The sequence below is a fragment of the Ursus maritimus genome, unplaced genomic scaffold (genome assembly GCF_017311325.1).
Source record: "Ursus maritimus isolate PB19 unplaced genomic scaffold, ASM1731132v1 scaffold_21, whole genome shotgun sequence".
Classification (NCBI taxonomy): Eukaryota; Metazoa; Chordata; class Mammalia; order Carnivora; family Ursidae; genus Ursus; species Ursus maritimus.
In genome coordinates, this window is record NW_024424564.1 from 16,793,104 (window position 1) to 16,819,169 (window position 26,066).

A 26,066-nucleotide genomic window follows, 5' to 3' on the forward strand; every position below is an offset into this window, starting at 1 on the left:
CTGAGGAAACATCAACGTTCAATATTAAAGAGTTGGGGAAAGGATATCTCTGAAATTATGGGACCAGCAATCCCTAGGTACCTTTCAGCTCTGCCATTGCCAAAAACAATAGGATAGGAGGAGAAAGCCTTCAGTAAAAAAGAAATTTATTTTTTCTTCTTAGAAACTACTTAGAGGGCAGTAGTGGAAACAATGCTGAAGCCCCAGGCTCAGAGCAGCCATCCTTTGCGTATTGCTTGGTGTCCCTAATGTAACAAGAGGAGTGAGAATTGAGGCCATGGAAACCTAGCATTTAACCCATGTCATGGCTAACTTCTAACGGCTGGACAGGAGAGTTTTGCAGGTTTTGACATGACTCAAAATAATTATTACTGGTACTGGCAAAGAGCAAAGCCAAGTTCCAGCCCTGACGGGATTACCCCTTTGGCAAATAGTATGAGCAACAGCATGACTGTTACTCTCTTTCTGGCTACAGTTGCAGTTGTCATAGATGGAAGTAGACACCACCTTATTTCTGCTCATGAGAACTCTGGACACCCAGTTGAAGAAAAATGTAGAATCAGGAAGGCAGCCCAGCCAGACAATTAACAAATAGTTCCCTGTGAAATATATTTTAGGTGGCAAACAGAGTAGAACCTTAAACAGAAGTGTTGAACACTAGGGGCACCTAGGTGGCTCAGTCAGTTAAGCGTCTGCCTTTGGCTCAGGTCATGATCTTGGGGTCCTGGCATGGAGCCTCTGGAACTGAGCCCTGAATCAGGCTCTCTGCTCAGCAGGGAGCCTGCTTCTCCATCTCCCTCCATGCTGTCTCTCTCATTCTCTCTCAAATAAATAAAAATCTTAAAAAAAAAAAAAAGGTTGAGCTCTAAATGGTCTCTACGGCTCCTTCCAACTCTAATATTCTAAGATGTGATGGATAAGAAATCTTTACCTTGAATGTTGGTATTTAGCAAAATATATATTTAAGTGAAAGTGAATGAAGTGGTCAGTAAGGACTTCATGATAATTCTGAGGGGGACTCTAAACAACTTTCAAATATATTAGATTCGAGTTTTCTGTTATCATTGATTTTACCCCCAATATTGAGACTCTACTTCAGAAAGGTCAAGAGCATGATCCTCAAGGTGGTAGGTACATGGAGAGTACTCTTTGAGTTTGTAAATGGAGCAAAGAAAGTGGGAGTGGAATTTTTCTATGAGTGAGCCAAGATTTGGAAGCAAAAGGCCCAGTTGAAAATGGTGTGTAGGCCATGGCCTGCCCCTTGCCTCCAGGAGGGTCCTCTGCTAAAGCCAAATGTAGATCAAAGTGGCTGCAGAGATGAGAAGTTCTCTTGAGGAGGACTCCGCCATAACCTATTGGTGCTCACACCTTCGATGCCTTGCCCTCCCTGTCCTCTGTGTCCTGGTCCTGGAACCCCACCAGCCCTGCGTGCAGCCTGCTCACCAAGGAGAGCAGAGGAATCCAGAAGGCAAGCTGGCTGAGCAGGCTGAGTGCTCTGACATGTCCATCTTCATGAAGGCCATGACTGAGCCCGGCACCAAGCTGCCCAGTCAAGAATATAACCTGTTCTAGGTGGTCTATAAGAACATCTTCAGGGACTGCAGGTGCCCCCAGAGGATTTTCTCAAATATGGAGCAAAAGATAAACACCTCTGACAAGAAGTTGTGACTGATTAAGAACTATTGGGAGAAAGAGTCTGAACTGAGATTCATCTGTACCACTGTCCTGCAATTGTTGGATAAGTACTTAATAACCAATAAACTAATCTGAAAAGTAAAGTCTTTTATCTGAAAATGGAGTTTACTTCTAGTAACCTTTGTTGCACATGGTGGTGTTTGAAAACAAACTATAGATAATTCTGGAGGAACTTTCCAAAAGGCATTTGATATAAACTATAAAGAGATGCAACCCATACACCCAGTCCACATTGGGCTGGCTCTTAACTTTTCTGTACTCTACTATAAGATCTTTAATAACCCAAAGCTTGCCTGCACACTGGCTAAAACTACTTTTGTTGTTGTTTTATTGTTTTATAGAAGCATAATTAACATACAGTGTTATATTAGTTTCAGCTGTACAATATCATTTTACATTTATATACATTACTCTGTGCTCACCACTATAGGTGCACTTTTAATCCCCTGTATTTCTCTCATCTCCCCACGCACTCCCCTCTGGCAACCATCAGATTGTTCTCTGCTTTCAGGAGTCTGTATTTTTTGTTTTTTTGTTTGCCTCTTTTTTCTTTGTTTGTTCATTTGTTTTAGTTCTTAAATTCTACATGAGTGAAATCATGTGGTATTTGTCTTTCTCTGTCTTACTTATTTCACTTAGCATTCTACCCTCTAGGTCCATCATCTATATTGTTGCAAATGGCAAGATCTCATTCTTTTTTTTTTTTTTTTGGCAAAGTAATATTTTACCCCACATCTTCTTTATCCATTCATCTATTGATGGACACTTGTGTTGTTTCCATATCTTGGCCACTATAAGTAATGCTGCAAAGAACATAGGAGTGCATATATCCTTTTGAATTCGTGGGTAAATACCCAGTATTTAGTGGAATTACCGGATAATATGGTAATTCTATTTCTAATTTTTTAAGCCACCTCCAAACTGTTTTCCACAATGGCTATACCAATTTGTATTCCAACCAACAGTGCAGGAGAGTTCCTTTTTCTCATCATCTTTGTCAACACTTGTTTCTTGTCTTCTTAATGCTAGTCATTCTGACAGGTATAAGATAATGATATTGCATTGTGTTTTTGATTTGCATTTCCCTGATGATTAGTGATGTTGAGTATCTTTTCATGTGTCTGTTGGCCATCTCTATGACTTTTTTGGGAAAATATCTATATGAGTCTGCTGCCTTTTTATTTGGATTGTTGTTTTCTTTTTGGTGCTCAGTTGTATAAGTTCTTTATATATTTTGGATATGAACCCTTTCCTGGACCTATCATTTACAAATACCTTCTCCCATTCAGTAGGTTACCTTTTCATTTTGTTGATGGTTTTCTTTGCTGTGCAAAGGCTTTTTAGTTTGATGTAGTCTCAATAGTTTATGTTTGCTTTTGTTTCCCTTGCCAGAGGAGACATATCTAGAAAAAAATATTTCTATGGCCAATATCGAAGAAATTACTCCCTATGTTTTTTCCTAGAAGTTTTATGGTTTCAGGCCTCACATTTAGGTCTTTAATCCATTTTAAGTTTATTTTCGTGTATGGTATAAGAAACTGGTCCTGTTTTATTCTTTTGCATGTAGCTGTCCAGTTTTTCCAGCACCATTTATTGAAGATTCTTTCTTTTCCCCATTGTATATTCCTGCCTCCTTCATTATAGATTAATTGACCATATCAGTGTGGATTTATTTCTGAGCTCTCTATTCTGTTCCATTGATCTATGTGTCTATTTTTGTGCCATGCTTAAAACCACTTTTGATGAAGCCATCACAGAACTTAATGCATTGAAAGAAGACTCATACAAAGACAGCACACTTATCATGCAGTAGCTTAGTGACAACCTAACATTATGGACATTGGACAATGCAGAAGAAGAAGGTGAGGTGCAGAAGAGGCAGAAAACTAAATGTATACTAAATGTATACACAATTATCCTTTTTTCCTGCAAGAAACCTTTTTACACATCTCTATTCCTTGGATTTTCTTTTTTTTCTTTATTTTATTATTTTATTAAAGATTTCAATTTTTTATTTTTGAGAGAGAGAGCCCACGAGCCAGGGGGGAGGGGCAGAGGGAGAAGCAGACTCCTTGCTGAGCAGGGAGGCCCATGTGAGACTCGATCCTAGGTCTCTGGGAAAATGACCTGAGCCGAAGCCAGATGCCTAACTAACCGAGCCACACAGGTATTTTTTAAAAAAGATTTTGTTCATTCACTTGAGAGACAGAGAGAGCACACAAGTGAGGGGAGGGGCAGATGGAGAGGGAGAGAGAGAATCTCAAGCAGACTCCATGCAGAGCATGGAGCCTCATGCTGGGTCATATCGCATGACCCTGAGATCATGACCTGAGCCGAAACCAAGAGTTGGACACTTAACTGACTGAGCCACCCAGGTGCCCCACTCCACTTGGATTTTTTATAGCAAAGAAACCCATTCATGTTTATGGAATCGTCCATTTGATATTTCACAATGGATTATGTTTCTTAGAGTTGGTGTTTTACCGTAGATGTCTCATAAGCCATCTCTTCTTCAGATGTAAATGATATATGTTGAGTATCATGGAGAATAAAGTGGATATTTAAAACTAGAAATAAAGGGGTGAGGGGGATGTAGGACAAAATCCCACTAGAATAGGATTATAGGAAAGGTACTGAGTCAGACAGTTCCCCATGCTGGTCAACAGGTGGCATCAGAGTAGCTTGGATGCCAACTAGAACAGAGGGTAGAAATATTCAGGATCAAGGCAGCCTTTGGGTGAATGTGTGGGGAGGCAGTGTGACTTGTTGTCTATATTTAGTTATGTCTTATCTCTCTAAATTGTTTATTGCCTGAAGCTAGGAACATTTCCACATACAGCTAAAAGTTGTACTGAACTTTTCTGTGCTTTATTTTTCTCCCTTTAAAATGAATATAACAGTGATAGCTACCTCATAGGATTATTGTGAGCAATGAAGAGTTAATGCATGCAAATGAACAATGCAGATTGCAGGGTAAGTGTTCAATAAATGTTAGTCAGAATGACTGCACAATGACCTTGAGGCACATAGTAGGCACATGTAATATCAGCAGGTATTAGTGGATGCATAAACGGACAGGAGACATAAGCCTGATAGTTACAACTCAGAGACTACCTAGCATTAAAATATATGTAGAACATATTGGTAAGGGAATAATCGTTCACATTGGTAATATGATACTTTACTTTAAAGAGTATATAATCTCAGGGTGCCTGGCTGGCTCAGTTGGTAGAGCATGTGACTGATCTTGGGATTATGTGTTTGAGCCCCATGTTGGGTGTAGAGATTACTTAAAAATAAAATATTTTTTAAAAAAGTATATAATCTCAAGAGTCCATTGAAATGGTATCTCCCGGGGGCGCCTGGGTGGCACAGTGGTTGAGCGTCTGCCTTCAGCTCAGGGCGTGATCCTAGTGTTGTGGGATCGAGCCCCATATCAGGCTCTTCCGCTGTGAGCCTGCTTCTTCCTCTCCCACTCCCCCTGCTTGTGTTCCCTCTCTCGCTGGCTGTCTCTATCTCTGTCGAATAAATAAATAAAATCTTAAAAAAAAAAGAAAAAGAAAAAAAGAAATGGTATCTCCCTGAGTATCATGTAGAGTTTATGTATACTTCATTGAATCTTTCCAGAGAGGTGTGGTATCAATATTACAAAGCTAGGCAAACTTATTTTAGTTTATTCCTCAGGTAAGAAGGCCAGTCCCTACAATGTTCAGCTCTATTCTGCTCAGATTAATGAATTCAGTTCTATCATTACCTAGAAGGCTACTCAAAAGAGAGGCTGAAATTAGTCTTCCTGTTCTAAGCTTGATAGTCAGTGGACCAGTTGAGGACTCTAGACTACTTGCTTAGCCATCAAGCTACATTTTCCTTTCCTAAATTTTGACTCTGGGAGTTCAGGTCTTAGAGTGGGGCTTCTACCTAGATGCTTGGTTTTCATGTCAATGTTTCCTGAGAATGTCACTCAGTCCTGGACCCCCAGCTAGGGCCTTGACAACCTACCTATCCATTTCTTACCCTCTTATCCTGATACCCCAAATATGCCACTGTTCCTTCCTTAGATGACCTGAGCCGAATGAGTAAGATGATACTTTTTGGATGCTAGATGAGAGTCTGCTAGATGAGAGTCTGCTTCAAACACCATGGATCCCTTTGGAACAACTATCACTGTCCCTTTGACAAAAACTTCTGTAGTCTAGGAGACAGGAATAATCATCACATCCCCTCTTGGATGTGGATCCCTGCATTCCCCACACCACTTCAGACTCTTATTGGGATTTCTGACAGGGCAACAAACGCTCGTCAAGCTGCTGAGTTATCCTTCCCTTCCCTTGTCTGTGCCCATTTCTACCTTCCATACTGGCTCAGAAAGCCTCATTCACGGCTGATAGGAAGGGAAGATTGGAATGGAATAAGAGAAAGGTAGATAATGCAAGGAAGAGGAGTGATAAGAATACTTTTAGCTCCAGAAATATAAATGTTATATGTAGGAATGGAAAATAGTGATTCTGAAATTTTAACATAATTTCATAGAGGCAATATGGAAATAAAATGGGATTTAGCTCTGTTTGAGTCCCGCCTCTTCCACTTACAGGTTATATGACTTTGTGCAAGCTTAAGCTCTCTGAGTCTCAGTTTCCCCATGTATAAAATGGGATTATAAAAATGTTTATTTTGCAGGGTTGTGAAGATTAAAGAGATAAGGCATGGAAAAATGCTCCATTTTGGAATGGTGCTTGTCCTGCCCATGACCAATTCTTAGATTAGAGATTAAAATGTAATACCCTGTGGGCTGACTTGGCTCAAATATAAGTTTTGTTATGGCCTCTGTCAGGGTCCCCAAGCCCATCCCTAGGTTTGATAATTCACTAAAAGGACTAAGCATACAGTCGTACTCAATGGCTATGATTTATCATGGCAAAGGATATGCAGCCAGATCAGCAAAGAAAAAGCACATGGGGTAAAGTCCAGGGTAAACCAGGAATAAGCTTTCAAGGGTCCTTTCCCATGGAGTCACACAAGACGGGCCTGTTTGCCCCAGCAATAAGTTATGACAACACACATGAAATGCTGCCAAGCAAGAAGCTCATTAGAGACTCAGCACCTGAGTTTTTACTGGGGACCGGTCATGTAGGCAGCTTCTGCCAGGCATATACCAAAATTCCAGACTCTCAGAAGGAAAGCAGGTGCTTGGTATAAACCACATTGTTTGTACAAACAGTTCAGGCACAGTGAGTCATTCTTACCAGTTTTGGGAAATGGTGGGAACCCTCCCAAAGTTCAAGTTCCCAAATGCCAGCCAACGGTCAACCTGTAAGTAGGCCTTTCTAAGAATAAGCAGGTCGACCTGCTATGTTATCCATTTTTGCACAGGCACACACAGGGTTTGCCCATGCAGGGTTTTTTTTCCTTTGCTTTTTAAACTTTCTCCTCCTCCTCCTCCTCCTCCTCCTCCTCCTCCTCCTCCTCCTTCTTCTTCCTCTTTTTTAACTTAGTTGCCATCCTTCAAAAATTAAGAAATTTCACTCAGGATTTCTAGATCCTTGTGAAAAGTCAGATATTGTGGCAATAGATAGATTCATTTTCCCACAAGGCAACAACTGGCAGTCCCCTTTAAATAAGGCTTTAATTCCCTTAAATTCACCCCCATCTCCATCACTGTCAGTCTTTCCCATATTGAGTGTGGATTGCCGTTTAATGACATGTTTTTGTATTGGCCATAAGCTGCTTGAACCAGGAGTGGCCAATTGACCAGAGTACTAGAGAAAGAAGCAGGCATGTGGAATACCAGTGAGTCATGGTAATTAACAATAATACAAAAGGATCGTGTTTATGAAATTTTGCTGTTGAGGTCCCAAGAAATGCCATGAATCCAGAACTCCTCTCTGACACTATTACAGCGATTACTTATGGGTATTCTTGGATTGATATGACAACACTTTTGTTGCAATGTACTATAAGCCCCTTTCAATTAAGTTAACTTGAATTAGTCTTTGTTCCTATCCACCCAAAGATTACTGACTGGAATAGTGAAAACATAATGAAACATTGTTTTTATTGTCAGTTAGTACTTTATAAATCAACGTTATTGCTGTTATCATCACTGCCAAGAATTGTTGGAATGGACTAAAATATGTCAATAGAAAGGTAAATCTTGTTCAAAGGAAATAGATCCAAAGAATATTCAAGTTGTTCTATATATCAATGCATCCACTTATTTACTAACTCAACAAATGTTTACCAAACACCTACTGTGTCATAAGGTAATACTATATAACAAGATAAAATTTCATCTTTATATTCCTAGCATCTAGAAAAGTACCAGGCATGAAGTTTGGATTCAATAAATGTTTCCAGAGTTCAAAAATAATCTTCACTTATAAGGAGATCTAAGGATAGAGATAATGAAAATAATTTTGTTCAGTATGAAAAGGGAGAAATGAAAGTGATATTACTGTAGGATTATGCTGCATGTCACCTAACTAGACAGATGTTTGAGATCCTGCTTTCTAATTCCAGTTACAAAACTGGCAATTTAGAAGAGGGACTGCAACTATTCCAATGTGTATTGAATGTTCCATTTTACTAAAGGCAAAGAATTAGAAAAATTCTTTACTTGCCTACCTGATAATTATTTTACTCAGAAGCCTAAAGCAGCAATTAGGGAAACTTACACTCTAGACTTAACTTTTACTAATAAGGAAAAACCAGTTAGTGAAGTATACAGAAGCTACAAAAAGATCAATAAAAGAGGCAGTGTCACATTAGAGTTGAACACTGGGAGAAGAGTCCGAATTTGTTAGTATTTTTTAGTTGTCAGTGGCAAGAATCCAATTCAAATTGACTCAGTCACAGTTGGATCCGGGTTTTCAAAATAAGTCATCAAGAACCAGTATTTCTCTTTTGTTATTATTTGCTTTCCTGTCTGCTGACTTCATTCTTAAGACAGGGTCACCTCTCATAGTGGCAAGATGACCTCCAATAGCTCTGAGCTTATGTCCTACAAGGTTAGCAAGCTCATTAGAAAGAGAACATCTTTTTCTGAACATTTTTCACAGAAGTGTGGGATTTGAGAGTCATTTGGCAGCCTTGTGTTATGGGCCCATCCCTAAACTAATGATATGACCTGTATGAGGGATGGGAGTAGGAATGTATCAGGCACGTACTACATCTGACGCTGAGGAACTAAAGTCAGTACTAATCGATGAAAAAGGAATAGTTCCACGAAGGAAAATTGAGGTGCTATTTCAAGAATTACAGGTGCTGGGGAGTCATTCATTCAATAACTATCTACTCAGTGCCTACTATATGTAGGCTTATTTTATTTTATTTTATTTTTGTTGTTGTTGTTTTGTTTTTAAAAGATTTATTTATTTTTCTGGTTCCCAAGCTTACATTTAATGTAAGAATAACAGAGGGATGATAGATATGATTACATAAAAATGTAGAGGTTTTACACATCAAAACACAAAATAGAAATAAAATACAAAGAATTGACAATAATATTTACCATATATAATAAAGACAAAAACTTAATGTAATTAGTATGTATAGATTGCATACAAATCTATGAGGAAAAAGTAGTGATAGCCCAATTATAAGTGGGTAAAGGGTACCAACAGACTAGTTCACCCCCTCTTTGAAAAATGACTAATAAACATAAGAAAAACGTATTCAACTCTAAGAATAATCAGAAGAATGTAAATTTAAAAAGCTTTAATTTTCACCAATTAAAGTAGCAATTGTTTTAGATAAATATTCCATACCGGCTTAGGTATGGTGACACAAATTCTTGTGTGCTCTGTTGGAGTAAATATAAATAAGGACATCTTTTCAGGAAAACAATTTGGTTGTTTGTCTCAGAAGTGTAGGCTTATTTTAGATTCCATATATAAATGGTGAATAATAAAGACAAAAATTTAAAAATCCTTGTTTTATTGGACCTTGCCCTCTAGTTGGGGTGAAAAGGACAATAAACAGCTACATTAATAAAATATGTAATATTTCAGGTAGTGATATGTGCTGTAGGAAAATATCAGGGAAGAGGAATAGAAATTGCTGCAATTTGATGTAGGGTCATCAGAGAAGGCCTTATTGAGAAGGGAACATTTGAGCCAAAGCAGACAAGAGAATGAGCTCTGTAAATATCCGGGTAAAAGGGGAGAAGGAAAGCAGTGCATATGTGGGTTTGTATCTTGAAAAAGTGAGCCAAGGAAGAGTAGGAGATGAGATCAAAGATTGTAAAAGGTCTTGAAGGCTATTGTCTTTTATTTTAATGAGCCGAGAAGCCACTGGAGAGCTTGAGCAGAGTAATGACAAGATCTAGCTGACATTTAAAAATGTAAACCAAAGGAAGGAAGCAGGAGATTAGGTAAGAGATCAGTACAGTAATCCAGATTAGAGATATTAATAGTTTAGACCAAAATGATAACAGTGGACTCGATTAAAAGTGGTCAGATTCTGGATATATTTTCAAGGTAGTGAATTGTGGGGGGCAGGAGAATTTAAAAAAAGTATCAAGGATAACTCTGAGGTTTTTGGCAAGAGTGATCAGAAGGCTGGAGTTGCCATTAACTGAGATGGAGAAAACTGTTAGAGGAACAGGTTTGTAGAAGAAGGAGTTCCACTGCATTCTTATTAAATTTGAGATATTTGTTAATGATTCAAAATGGAGATGTTGATGGGCAGTTGAATATATGAGTCTAGGATTCAGGTTAGAGTTCCTGGCTTCAGAATCTATCAGTATACAGATGATATTTAATGCTGTGAGACTGCATGAGATCACTGAAGGAGAGAGAGAGTATAGAAGAAAGAACTCCAATAATGAAGTACTTCAATGTTCAGATGTCAAGATGATGATAAGAAATCCCTAAAGAAGACTGCAGGCTGAGAAGCAGCAGCCAATGAGATAAGAGGCAATCTAAGAGGATGAGATATCCTGGAAGCAAAGAGAATAATATGCTTCAAAGAGTGAGAGATGACTGTCAAATGAAGAGAGGTCAAGTGAAAATAAGGACTGGCCTTTGGATTTAACTACTTGGAGGACTTGCCATGAGCAGTTTAAATGATCTGAAGATGAGAAAACCCTACAGAGTCTGTTCAAGAGACAATGAGAAGAAGGGAATTAGGAGATTGCAAATATTAAAAACTACAACATAGTTTATATATCTGTGTTTTGCATAAAGCAGAGCAGAGAAATGGGGCAGTAGCTAGAAGAGGGATTTCAAGAGAAGATTTTTTTTTTAAATGGGAGAAATTTATATGTTATAGACTGATTCAGTGAAGAGAGGAAACTAATGATTTAGGAGAGTAAAGGTAGAGTTGATGGAGCAATGTTCTTGAGAAGACATGCAAAACAACAGATGTCCACTACAAAAACATATGGGAGATTTTAGAAAAACGGATTTCTAAAAGCCCAGAGAAAGACAACTATGTTTTTATGGCCAAAATCATTTAAAAAGGACAATAGATTAAGAAAACTGAGAGAGACTAAGGGGTAGAATTCTGATGCAGTGGGGGATTCTGGCTTGAACCTAAATTTTAATCACCATTGGCATTCAGACATGCCTGCATGTGTAGTGTCAGGGCATGAGTCCTCCATTATTGTGCATGACAGGAAAAGGAGTCCCCTGGGAAAGAATTCATTCTAAAGGAAGAGAAAGCAGTGCTCTTAGGTTTGGACCAATAGCTGGTCACACAGGAGGGGCAATTAGTAGAGCATGATGTCTATCTCTCAGGTTTAGCCTCTGACCCAGAGGCTATAAACCCATCTCAGAATCCTAAGGAGAGGGGAATACAAGAGATGAAAGCTCTGTTTCAATAAATTATGTAAAGTACTACAATAACAAGATCTTGTTACTCATCTGTTAATGCTAATGCACAAAGGAGAAAAGCCTTGACCCTACTTTGGTGCAGCAGGCTTCAGTGCATTAAAGATTCTAAAATTTGCTTCCTCCAACTTCAACATTCAATGAGTCTGAAATGGTGACCAGCCCTGATAGTGGTGGCCAGTAGAGGCCAGCCCCCATCACCCTGCAGCAATGAAAACCAGTTCCAAGAATGGGAGAGAATTTAATAGTTTGTGGCTTCAGAAGAAAATACCCTTAGCAGGAATATCACCTGCCATAGTGGCAATGGTCAGGCACTACCAAGTAACTTCATGGGAAGCAAAGGTTTTGTCAGCAGGTATCTCCAAATGTGGCCTGGGTGGGAGAGAATCATGGCAGACAGAGGGGACAGCTGACATGACTTGTCAATGAGCACATGTGTCATATCACCTATAAGCTTCATAGAGACAATTGGATGAGACTTTAAGAATAACTGCAAGTCCCGCAATAGGGTTGGGGTGAAAATCAGAAAAAAACACTATTTATTACTGTTATATGATTCCATTTTATCCTTAGGTTGGTGTGGCTAGGGAAATGGGTGATAAGAAATTACAACCACACATAAAGCTGTTGAGGAAGAAAATACCAAAGAAACAACATGTGGCTAAAGAGAATGGGCTCTGTTGTGATAGATGCTGATGATAGAGATGTGCACAACCAAGACACAGATGGAGGGAAAACTCAGGAAGGATAAAGTACAAACCAGCTGAAGTTGAGGATAAAAAAACAGTTCAGCTAAAACAAAACAAAGCTATGTTTGGAGGAAGAAAATGATGTAATGCTGACAGATGGCAGAGAAAGTATAACCACTTAACTATTGTTTTATTTCCTTTTTGTTGTTTAAGTAAAGAAAATGGTCTTCAAAGGGGAAGGTAGAAAACATAACTAAGTAGGAAAATGAGAGATCCTCCTCATTTTTACTTTTCTCCATTTTTTGAAAGTTTTAGAATGAGTATTACCTTTCTTTTACTTAAAAAAAATTTTAATATTTTAGTGAAAAGCAAGGAATTAAAATTCGATATATATAAAAGATTTAGCAAGAGTCCAAATCAATGCTTTAGATGATGCCAAGTCCATAGTTCCAGATGAATTATAGCCTAAGGTATTGGGAGAGGACAGATGTAATAATGGGACAACAGCTGTATAGTCTTTAAATCATGATGAAGAACAAGAAAGTTGCCAATAGATTATACCTAATATTAACATTTTATAAAGCAACTTTATATGTCTAATATTAGCTACTGGTATGTGCTACATGTTAGGCATTGTACTAGACCAAAGGTCAGTAAAGTATGGCTCGTAGGCCAGTTTCAGCCTACTGCCTGTATTTGTGCTAAGAATGGTAAATTAAATTGTTTGAAAAAAATCAAAACAAGAATATGTCATGTGAAATTTATATGAAAACCAAACTTCAGGGTCCACAAAGTCTTACTAGAACACAGCCATGCCCATTTGTTTACATACTGTGTATGGTTGCCTTTGTGCATCAATGGGAGAGTTGGGTAGTTTGACAGAGGCTTATGGCCTGCAAAGTCTAAAATATTTACTATTTAGTCTTTATGAAAAAAAGGTCACTGATTCATGGGCTAGATATCTACCTGATGCTATCTCTAATCCATGACAACTGTGAAAGTTTGTATTTCATTAGGTCCTCTCCAGGTCTTACCCAGGGAGGTGGGCTGTGCAGCTACTCTTATCCCTGTGATAAAATGGAAGCTCAGAATATTTAAATAACTTGTGCAAGGTTACAAGGCTCACATGGGACTTGGATTGGTCTTCTGTTCTCAAAGCCCATGCTCTTTATAGCATACCAGATAGCAAGAAGATGAGTGATGGCAAAATGATTCTTTTTTTTTAGTGGATAAAAGGACACTAGAAATTTTATTCTAGTGAGTTTCATTTTATAAAGATTTTATTCATTTATTTGACAGAGAGAGAGAGAAAGCACGAGCAGGAGGGAAGAGTAGAGGGAGAAGCAGACTCCCTGCTGAGCAGGGAGCTTGATGCAGGACTTGATCCCAGGATCATGGGATCATGACCTGAACTGAAGGCAGACACTTAACCAACTGAGCCACCCAGGCACCCTCTAGTGAGTTTCATTTTAAATCTCAGAAAAGAAATTAAAATAAATTGCTAAATGAGTTACTATAAAAATGCAAGAAAAAGTATTCACTAAGAATACTTTCCTGCTTTCATCATGTTTCTATTTTATAAAATACTTCATATAATATAAATGCATTAAAATAAGATTTATGATAAAAGAAAATTATAAAGGAGGACTTTGACTCTTACATTTAGATAGTGCTTTATAGTTTTCCAAAGCACATTTACATGTACTATTTTATTAGAGATCACAATTCTATCAGCTTGGCAAAGCAGTGATTGTGAGCCCTGTTTTGCAGACAAGTCTCAGAAAGATTAAGTGGCTTATGTAAAGTCCTAAAACTAGCCAAGATTTGAACCCAGGTCTCTGACTTCCAATTCAGTGCTCAGGGCATAATAAAATAGCTATGTTTATTGCCTTCTTAATTTGTGCCAGGAACTGTTCTAAATGCTTTACCCGCATTAACTTGAGTTTCACAATGACACTGTGAAATACACTCTATTTCTATTCCCATTTTACAGATGAGGAAACTGAGGCACAGAGTGATCCAGTTACTTGCTTAAGACCGCAGAACTTATAGTAGGTGGTAGAGCCAGGATCTGAATTATACTATCTGGCTCTAGAGCCAGAGCGCTTAGCCACTACAAACTGCTTCCTCCTGGGGTATCTGCCACAGCTTCCCATGGTTTCACTCTGGGCTAATAGCAAATCTGTGTGCTGGATGAAAATGCAGCTACGTGACTACACTGCCTACTGAATAACAACACTGAAAGTAGTGATTAAAAGTTTGCAGTATCCTGAGTGGTAGGTCCTCAGAGGACAGAGGTTTATAGTGAAGTCTTAGGTTGATTGTTCATTTTTTGCCTGTTGCATTGTATTGCAGATTACAAATACAGGAAGTGGAGATTGTATTATCTGCTTTTAACTAATCTTTTCAAAATGAGAAGATTGTCTGAAAGGATCCATACAAAAAACCTGTGTGTGGTGAGTAGTTCATACAAATGAATATGTATATATTTGCACATTCTAAAAATGTAAGCACAATCAACAAGATGATGGCAGAGCCACTCCTTGTAAAGTGAAGGACAATCCTTAGTGAACAGCAATGAGATAAAACAATTGATCATCTATCTAAGCCTATCTCATATATGTAGCTTTATTATTCTCTTTAGAAATATAATTAAAAATATACAAAATTATAGAAAATCATTAATAAAATAATTATGGAGTCAAAACAGAGAACACTGACATACATCATATATAAAGTAAAAACGAACGTTGGGCAGTGAGCTGGATCAGCGAGTTCAGCAAACAGCAGGAACATTAAGATAGTTAAATGTTTGAGGCTTGTCCTGTGATCTGTACAATTCCCATCTTGCTCTTTGTTTTGAAAATATTACAAGCAGAATGTCTAATTTGGGTATTGTAAGCAACTCCCTGGAAGTTATTTGCAATCATTCTAAACTAGTGATTAACTGAGTATATACTGGACAAACAACATTAGCATCACCTGAGAACTAGCAAGAAAGGCAAATTTTTGGACCACACCCCAGATGTACTAAGAGAAAAACTCTGGGTATAGGGCCCAACAATTTCTGTTTAAACAAGCACTCCAGGTGATTTTATTGGAGAACCATATATTGTATGTGTCTAGAACAGTTAAATTAGAAATAGCTGGAAGGATAGGGAGGAGTTTCTCAATACTCAAAGATAATTAGTATTGGATAAAGACCATTTAAGGTGAATTTACTTAAACTACAATTTAACAGTCTTACTATTCAAAGTAAAGACCAGAGACTACAAGCATCAGCATTCCTGGGAGCTTGTTACAAATGTGGACTGTAGGGCCCCTCTGCTGACCTAGTTGAATCATAATCTATATTTTAACAAGATCTCCAGGTGATTTCTATGCACATTAATATTTGTGATGCTGTTATAGAAAATAGTTTTTAAAATGTTTGATTGGGAGGGGTGCCTGGATGGCTCAGTTGGTTAAATGCCCAACTGTTGATTTCAGCTCAGGTCATGATCTCAGAATCATGAGACTAGGCCCTGTGTCTGGCTCCACACTCAGTGCAGAGTCTGTTTGAGATTCTCTCTCTCTCCGTCCCTCCCCCCTACTTGTGTGTGTGTGTGTGTGTGTGTGTGTACACTCTCTTTCTCTCAAATAAATAAAACCTTTAGAAAATGTTTGGGGAAAAACTTAAAATATTGATATTTTAACTTTTTCTCTTGAATAAAATCCTATGGCAGTATGGTATATTGGTCACCATTTTATGGCTGACTTTTGTAGTACTATCATAACTTCTGTAACAAAAATAATTTGAGGGCTTCATTATTTCCAAAGAGCTTCTTCTAATCTTTGTAGCTGAATCACTCTCTTTTGAAGTGTTTGTCGTCAGACCTATTTATTTTCTTTTAGTACATGCAGGTCAGGTGGAACTCCTTGCTTTTCCCATGACTTTTACGTGATTCCACAGTTTTCCAACATTATGTTCACTGGCTTTATGAAGTATACCTAGTTTTTTAAAAATTCACAATCCACTTTAGGGTCAGTTTCCATTACATTTGTGGATGTTTACATCCAACATTCAGGCAGTGGTGGCCGGACAAGCACTTTGACAGGATGGGTGGGGACAAAACCTGTGTTAAGACAGAGGATGTTGGGTGGGGACAATTTTTATAAGTGGTTAGGTCATTAGTTGAATATGTGCATATTATGATAACTACCGCTTTATTAGGTAGCCTCCTAAATGGGATGGTGAAATAATGGAAACTCAGATAACAACAACACAAATGTTAAGGATGATTGTCTCCAGGCAATAAAAGTCCACGTAATTTTTATTTCCTTTTTTGTGCATATAAGCATTTTCTAAACGTTCTAGAATGAAAGCATGTTATTTTTGCAACCAGAAAAACTCTATTACTTAATAATTTTTAAATTTGAGGTATAATTTATGTGACACAACCTGATCCAGTGGAGGCCGGCAAGGCTGGCAGTGAAAGAATTCAACCTAAGCAGAACAAAAGAGAAAGAAATTTACAGAATACACTGAGAGGGAATAGGGGGCAGGACAGCAAAGGAACAACAGTCTGCCAGGAGGCAGTGAGGGGTTGGGGGCTGTAGTTTAGGGGGAAGGTGAGGAGGTATGGGAACGTATGGAATTTTCCTTTTCTTGTACCTGTTGCTGGGTGTAAGTAACCCATTGGTCAGCTAGGGCTTATGGGTATTTTGCGGTGGGTTGCCTAATGGGCCTGTTTGTATTCAGCCCAGTGGCCCCTGTGGACCCTTTTACCTTACTCATGTTTCTGTTGCTCAAGTGGATTGCCTAAAAGCAGCCTCCACAATTTACATTCAATAAAATACACAGAGTTGCAACAGTTGTATACACCTGGGTAACACCAAACAAGATATGAACTATTTCCATCACCCAGAAGGTTCCTTTGTGCCCCCTTTAAATCAGAAATTACCCTAATACAGCGCTCGTCCTGGAATATACACTGCTTCCAAGGCTTTCTAACCTCTGCAGTTATTTCAATGCACTGCTCTGGAGCAGCACACTGTATCGAATTCTAGCAAATACATTTGTGTTGGCCTCAAGCATAGAGCTTAGGTATACGGAGGGAGTCAATGCTGCAGTTTGCATTTCTTTCCATATATTCCCCTTTGTGTATTTCCAACTCCTATTTTATAGAAAATGAGAAAAATAATTTCCCCTCCCCCACAGCCATTCCTTTTTCTCTTGTTCCTTCCTGCTTTGAAACAGCTACTTACTGCACGGCCAACAGAGGATTCTATTAAGATGAAAGCTTTGTACTTGCCAAGGCAGACAAAGGGCTCTAAATAAAGCCTGCTTGCCAGTGTCTAGGAAGAGGCATGTGTCGCGCCTCTCTCCCATATCATGTCCCCACCGACGCCCACATCTGCCCCTCAAATGTCTCTTTCTTATTGTTCTGGTTCATGGTAACAGTTAAATAGCAAAAATAATGTTGACTATAAGATAATAAAGTTTAAAACACACAAAGCACTTTCATAAAGGTTATCTCATTTTGTTAGGCATCCCTGCAATACCACTTAACTTTTGTGGGCAAATACTAGCATTCATTAATTTGTTCCTTTGTTCATTCACACAGCACATACTTATATTAGTAGATACTATGTCCTAGACAAAATACTAGGCACTAAGTAACAGTGGCAGAAAAAAAAGGCCCTCACAAAACTTATTGTCCAGTGGGGGAAACAGATGAGGAAATAGGCAATTCTGACTTCGAGTGTAACAGTTTGTGTAGTAGCATACTGAACTCAGGTTAATTATAATACTGAAAAATTGGAAACAACTGAACAGTCTTAACAACAGGAAGATGTCAAATTACTGCACAGCTGCTTGATGGAATGATTTGTAACCATCAAAAGTCATTTTTGGGGAAAGATACATTTGAGGATATGTTAAGAAATACACATTACTTTTATAATCAGATAAAAAATTGTAAGGTGAAAAACACAATTGTTTTAAGTGTGCCAAGGTACTACCTAACCAGCACGTAGTGATAGAAATATTTATCTTCATATACACCTTAAATTGAAATATATTTTCTAATGAAGTTTTAGTTTTAAAATATGCCCTTATAATTCTTCTTTTAATAGGTTATCTATGATTACCGCTTTGGGTTTGGTTTTTTTTTTTAAGATTTTGTTTATTCATTTGAGACAGAGGGCTACAGAGAGAGCAAGAACATGAGCAGGGGGAGAGGCAGAGGGAGAGGGAAAATCAGACTCCCCGCTGAGCTGCGGGCCAAATGTGGGTCTCAATCCCAGGACCTGGAGATCACGACCCGAGACAAAGGCAGACGCTTAACCATCTGAGCCACTCAGGTGCCCCTAGTTTTTTTGTTTTTAAATATAATATTTAAAACAGAGTTTTCAAATAGATATCTATATTTATGTAACTGTTTACAGTGCTTTCATACATTATTTCGCTTCATCTCAAAAATAATCCCTGTGACATCAGTGTTGTTAACCCTCTTTACAGAGGGAAACCAAGGCTCAGTGATTTTCAAGAACATAACCAATATCAGAGTTAGTGGGTGGCAGGTTAGAACTCCAATTTAGGCCCCCCCCCCTTTTTTTAGTTCCAGAACCAGAGTTTCTTGCATTTCACATTGGTATCTCACTAGTTTTATTTACATCCCAATGGGCCACAGACTTTTCAAACAGGGGTGTCTGAACTAGCATAGTATGTGTTCTTAAATTTATTTTCACTGTTGCTTCTTAGAATTAATCACTGAAATAAAATAAATTTAATAAGTGCCTAATACATGGAAGCACCATATCAGTGAGTCCAACTCACATATGCTTTATTTATGTATTTTAAAGTATTTTTAGTATGTATTTGTATTTTACTGATTATATAACAACTCTTCATGCAGATTTTTTTATAATTAGGATTATTGTCATATCTGTTAAAAAAAAACAAAACCTTTTTCTTCCTCAATGTGGTGGGTCTGCTATATAGTTTTTTCAAATTTAATGTTTTATCAAAATAATACATGGATTCCGATTTAAAAAGTCAAATAGCATGATTTAGTTTGTAGTGAAAAAGGGCAGTCCCTCTTCTATTGTTCCTAATCCCAATTCCCATTCTCCAACAGGTAACTTCTTTTGCAATTTTTTAACTATTTGGGGGTGTATACCTTGATAATCTGAAATAACATGTGAATACCACTATTTTCTTTCTTCTTCTTTTTTTTTTTTAAGATTTTACTTATTAATTTGACAGAGAGAAACAGCCAGCAAGAGAGGGAACACAAGCAGGGGAAGTTGGAGAGGAAGAAGCAGGCTTCCAGTGGAGGAGCCTGATGTGGGGCTGGATCCCAGAACGCTGGGATCACGCCCTGAGCCAAAGGCAGACGCTTAAGGACTGCACCACCCAGGCGCCCCTCTTCTTCTTCTTCTTTTTTTTTTTAATTGCAGTATTAGCTTTTATATGTTGATTTTTGCTGGGGCCTTCCCTCTCTCTCCTCTGACGCTCCCTCCTCCAGGAAGGAGCGATTTACCTGACTAGCAAGCAGGCCTGCCTCAGTCCACTCCTCTTTTCTCTTGCATGCACCTGCCTGAGGCAAGGTGCCTTCTGCTTCCATTCCATGAGCAAGCTTACTGGGACAGAGTCTGCCCTGTGCCTGAGGCCAGTGATGGAGCAGCTAAGTAGGCATAATTCATAGTTGAAATATTAGAAACTGTTAACACCCCACCCCATATGCCACCCCACCTCTAAGCTCACCTGTCTGCAGCTGTAGGAACAGCTTCCATCTGACTGACACCTCCTGACATCCTATGTCTTTGCTTCTCTACAGGAGGCCTTTCTCCTGCCCCACAGGTGCTCTTAGTACTACTGGAATCAGAAATGCAGTCAACACCATCTTCAACTAGTGGGACCAGCTTTCCTATTCCCTGGTGGGACAACTAAGGTGGGTTCCACACAGTTTTTCAGAAGGTTCCCTGGGGGATTGAGTTCACTGACACATATTTTATTGGCTTTTTTTCATTCTCTCTCTTATTTTTAATTGGCAAGTTAAAAAAAAATTGCAATAATTAGATACAACACATTTTTTGGCATTTATCAGCCATTACTACTTCTTATTTTAAGAAAATACCTTTCATAGTTTTTTAGTAGGCAAGAAATTAAAAGTAAACCTGAACAAATACTAAAATGCTTCTTTGGCTCACAGAAAAGGTTTTCTTCTTAATTGTATTTGTTTAAAGACTTCTAAAGCTTTGCAAACTGAAATCAAAATGATACAGTGAAATATAAAAACACAAAAATTCTCCAATTCAGCCAACCTAGGATTTACTCTTTTTCTTCTGGCAGAGTCTAGTATTTATAGCCTATATTTCTTTTAAAAAAGAGAATAAATTCCCACAAAATTCTTCTTAGTACAATCATTACTACCAAGTGTCCTATTAAATTTCTGGATATTTGCACTGCCAACAGAGTTGTTAGGTAAAGTCCAGTGTTTATTGATGAAACAGTCCTTTAGTGAAGCAGCCACAGGGTGCTTAAGAGGAAGCAAGTACTTGAATTGAACTAACAAAAATTACCTGAATAACTTGTGGCAGTTATTTTTGAATTGTGAAGACCTGACCAGAAGTTCAAGGAACAGCTGGAGGCACTAAAAGGATTTTTCTCGAAGAATCCTCAAAGAAAATATTGTCCACAGGTGAACGCCAGTTTTCAAAAACACTGAGCAGTCTGAATCTAATTACTGGGATCCAAATTCCATCACCAGCACCCACCCACCCCCTCACTCCCCGCCAATCACTCCGTCCAGTGACTTGGCCTAGTGGTTTCCCTCCTCTCAGGAGATCCTGAGATGGGTATTGTAGGATGTCTTAGCTGTCATTGAGACAAAGCCAGCATTCAGCTCATTATCCCAGTGATGATTCAGCCAGACTCAACTGGATCCCATTGAAGGGTAGCTGATGTGGCTGCATTTATGAAATTGACCCCCAAAAAAGACTTCTTGCTAAAAGTAACTGTTCTTGCACTAACCAGCACATGGATGGTGCTCAGGAGATAAAATAACACTCTGAAAGGATTGAAAGGCACAGAGCGTGTCTGGAAACGTAGCTTGGGGTACATTTTTATAGGTGGGTAGAGGACTTTAGTATATAGTTATAAACCAGTGTTTCAGCAGTATTTGCCAGAGGCCTGTCTGGGTTATTGAGAAACGTCCCTGATAGTTGAAAATAGAGGGTTAAGAACTTGAGCAAGGCATCTGACGGACATGGATTGAATTCCAGTTCTACCACTCAACAAAGGCAGGCCCTTTGGTAAATTGCTTGACTGCTTTGTTTGTTTCATTCGTATAAAATGGGGACCAAAGATATTAAAACCTCAAAATTTTTATAAGGATCAAACGAGAAGATGTATGTGAATGTTAACACACTGCTTTGCAAGTAGAATTGTAACACTGCTTTGCCCTCAGCTTATATCCATGTATGAAGATTGTCATATAATTACTTAAAACTATAGCTTTTAAGTACCAAGAGAGACATGTGAGTGACTCAAATAACTTCTTGAGAAAAATGACAGAAATAAATATTTTGCTTGTCTCTTTGAACTTAGCAAGTCATAAATCTCAGCTTGCGAATCACCATTCTGGAGTCCCCTATAGGACAAAGAAACCGGGCTTAGCAACAATCAAAGCACCAATTTACAAAGCTTCCCTGAGAGTGGGTGGATCTTGTTTCTTCCTAAGAATACATTGTCCGTGACCAACCATGAACAAAAAGTCCTCAGAGATTATAAATAATAACATTAATGATTAAAAGAAACAGGCAACAGTGGCAAAACAAGTTGGTTCTGAATCAAACTGATAGGAATGGATCCTGAAAAGTCTTGTACTTTTATTTCATTATTTTGAAATTTTCATGTTTCCTTTTGAAGAGTCTTCCCTGCTGTGGTGAGGGAATAAGGCCAATATGGCAGGAGGGCAGGGGAATCTACCAATGAAATTGTAAGTTTCTTTTAAATGATTATAGTCTGTGTTGCAAAGGGATTTAGGTAAAGCTGATATTTGTTGCTGATCTACCTCTAGATTGGAGAGCAGATCTCCCAGATTTTTTTGCTTTGTCTCCAAGTCATTTGTTTTTGACTCATCCAACAGCCCTGACAGAAGTAGAGGAATAAGAATCAAGAAGTGAGAAACTCTATCCTGCTTAGATATTAGCATGTAAAGTAAATGTAGGTTAGGATGACAGTCTGAGATCTTCAGTACAGAACATTTATGGGATGTGCAGTGACAAATAAAAAACTATAGGCCTCTTTTGAATTTATATGTCCCAAACAAGCCTAGTTTTATTAAGGCACTTCCATTTTTAAACCTTGAACAATAACTGTCTTGTTGGGGAGAGAAATCTTGCAAACACATAAAACAAATTGCTTAGCGCCATGTCTGCTAGCATAGCATAGTAGTTGTTAGGAGATAGTTGGAGAGTTAGGTAATCAGGGCCATGGTTCCCAACAAGAAAATATGGAGGTGGGACAGCTAAGACAAAACAGCACTAACATTCTGTTTTGCAGCTAAGACAGGAACACACTAGCATTCTGCTTTGCAGCCTTTGCAGAAATGACTTCTGCAAAACATCCCAAAATAAAACAATTAACCACAAAGCATTTGTCACTATCACGAGCAAGGGGCAATTAAGATATAAGCCCCCAGATGTCAGTCCAAAAAGACAATTAGCACATAAACATTAACCTAATAGGTAGACAGATACGTGATCAAAGCCCTGTTTGGCATGACTCAGCATACCCTGATTGCTTAAGATGGTTCTGCAAAAGAGCTCATAAAAACCCCTAAACGTAGACACTCCAAGGGCAACCCTCTCAGGTCCCCTCCCTCTTTAGGAACTTTGTACTCTTGCTCAGTAAACTTTGCTTTGCTACCCAACACTCTTCATCTGGTCCACCTCTTCATTCTTCAAAGTGGGGTGACCAAGAACTATGGGCACTAAAGGAATAGAAATCCTGTAACATAGTTACCAACTTGGAATCTGGAGTCAGACTTTCTGGGTTCAAATCCAATTACTGCTTGTATAACTTTTGGCAAGCTGTTCAACATCCTAGTGTTTCTGTGTTCTCTTCTGTAAAATGGGGATGATAATATCTACCTCATAGAGTTGCTGTGAAGATGAAATGAATGTATACACGTAAAGCACTTAAAATATTATTATCCGTGATCATCTGGCATATGCACTTGTCATATATTATTTTTTGAAGTCTTCATAACAACTCTAGAAGTACATGTTATTAACTCCAGTTTTCAAATGGAAACTACTAACCTTTGGGGCCTGGGAGACCTTGATTTGAATTTTACGTCTTAGATGTTTGGCCTGGCCAAGATATTTGAAAATAACTGAGCTAATATTCATGAGATAATGCCAATTTCCCAGTATTCTGTTAGAATTGAATAAGTTGTGGGATGCCTGGGTGGCTCAGTCTGTTTAGTGTCTGACTCTTGTTTCAGTTTAGGTCATGATCTCAGGGTGGTAAGATCAAGCCCTGAGTCAGGCTCCATGCTGGACGTGGGGCCTGCTTGGGATTCTCTCTCTCCTTCTTCCTCTGCCCCTCCCCATGCGTGTGCTCTCTCTCTTTCTCTGTCTCTCAGAAAAAAAAAAAAAAAAATGAATGAGTTGATGAATGTAAAGCACCATGCCTGGCAAATGTTACCAGACCTTCTGCATTGCAAGTCTCTAGAAAACATCGTTCTCCTTATATTTTATGAAATTGGGACCCAATTTCATTTCCAATACAGAAATCCTATTTAATCATATTCAACCTATTTGAAGTTTGTAGTGGTGTATTATTTTTCAGGATTTTTAATTGTTGAGAGGCTCTCCATTATGATGAACTGAAATCTGTCTTTTTGGGGGGGTAGTTATATAATCCTGGTATTTATTTCTAAAATAGTCATTGGAAATGAAACACATTGTTATTCAAATGCTTTTACTGGTTGGTGTGGGCTTTTTTTTTTTTTTTTTTTAATTCCAGTGTAGTTAACATACAATGTTGTATTAGTTTCAGGTAGAAATCTGTCTTTTTATAACATAAACCCACTGAGCATAATTCGTTCTTTTGAATGGTACAGAATGAGTCTAGTACCAGGTCCTTATAGTCCTTACACAGCGTGGGTGAAAAGAAGGCATGAGCCAAGGATAACTATGCATTCATTTCAGGGGTCCATGAACCTAGATGAGAAAAAAAATGACATCTTTATTTTCATTTATCTCTAATTAAATTCAGATTTCCTTCAATTATGAATGAAGGCAACAAACAACAGCCGTCTTAACAGTTCCTATGAATTTGTCAACAGAAATTACACCTATTTATATATCACATTCCAGTTGTTCCAGAAATCTTAAAATATCATTCGCAGCATAATTTGGCAATTTCAGAAGTTATTAGGTCTGTCGCTCCATCGAGTCATTTATTATGCTAATAAAAAATCATATACGTTGCTGTATCACAAACCTGACCCTTTCACCTCTGTGTCTTTGCTCCTGTTCTTTCTTTGACTGATTCCTAATAGAGCCCCCTTTTTGACAACCAAACTCCACCAAATGCCTATCAATGAATCATCTCTCTTCAGGGGCCTCATGCAATTTATAACACCCTTCCTTGCCTTTCTCTTAGATATTTTCTCTCTCAACCTGGTGTAATCTAATAAAGGAATGCAGAAACAAAGCATTCATCTTCAACTGAGATTACTCGTTTACCTATAAAATCACAATTAAATGACTAACAAGAGTGTCAATGAGGGTATTTCTAATCAGTCATTATTTCATCATTGACTTTTCCCTCAAGTATTTTCACTCACTTGTACAAACTATAAAAGATAATATTAAAAAATAATATAAGATAATATAAAATAATAATATAAGGTAATAGAATATAAGATAATATAAAAAGATATTAATTATTGTTTATGAAAAGATGTGTTGGATGTACATTAACGAGGCTGAAATAGTATATAAAGGATGAAGGTTTCCTTCTATCATTGGTGTTTGGATGCACCATAATAGTAACAGAATTCATTTCAAGAAGCATTTCCTGAGCAAATGCTATTAATGGAAGGTACTTATTCTGGGAGATAAATCAGTAAACAAGATACGTTCTCTGCCCTTGAAGAGCTTTTCATTTAATGGCAGAGACAGGTATAATATCAAAATGTTTATAGAGGCTAAACAAAGTGTTTAAAGCAATACCTTCTTTCCAAGTAAAAATAAGTTTTTGGAAGACAGGCATTGCTTTTACCTTTCCTTCCTCCTTCCTCCCCTCCCTGCTTCCCTCCCTTCTTCTTTTTATTAACTTTAAAAATCATTCATGGCATCTAATATACATGTTTCCGGTAAAACATTTCTAATAAATTTCAGGCTGATATGTTGACCCCAAGTATTCTCATTAAACATTTTGAGACAGTAGGCCTTAATCATTAGAGACTATACTGTGTGTGTCTACATGAACACTGTAAGAGTAGTTCTTTCTGCAAACGACTAGTTGATTTTCCTTTTAGCTATCTCTTTGATGATGATGATGATGATGATGATGATGATGATGATGATATCAGACTTTACCTTTAGAGACAGCGTGAGTGTTACAAGTTAGGTTGATGTCTCTCAGCCTTTGTTTGTAAATGACAATGCTAGTCCAAATGATCTCAAACATCTCTAACATATCTGTACTTGACATGTATCAAGAGAGGACCATTTTGTTTATGTATTTATCACTGAATTTCCTAATAGTCATTTGGTTCTATAATGGTCACAAGACCATTATAAAGGAAATGTCAAGATGTTTTAAGTAGAACTATATTATAACATGGTT

At 38.0% G+C, this 26,066-nt stretch overlaps 1 pseudogene; it reads left to right on the forward strand.

Moving 5' to 3' along the window:
- Positions 1-813: 813 nt before the first annotated feature.
- LOC103656987 lies at positions 814-25,822 on the forward strand (annotated as a pseudogene).
- The last annotated feature ends 244 nt before the right edge of the window (positions 25,823-26,066 follow it).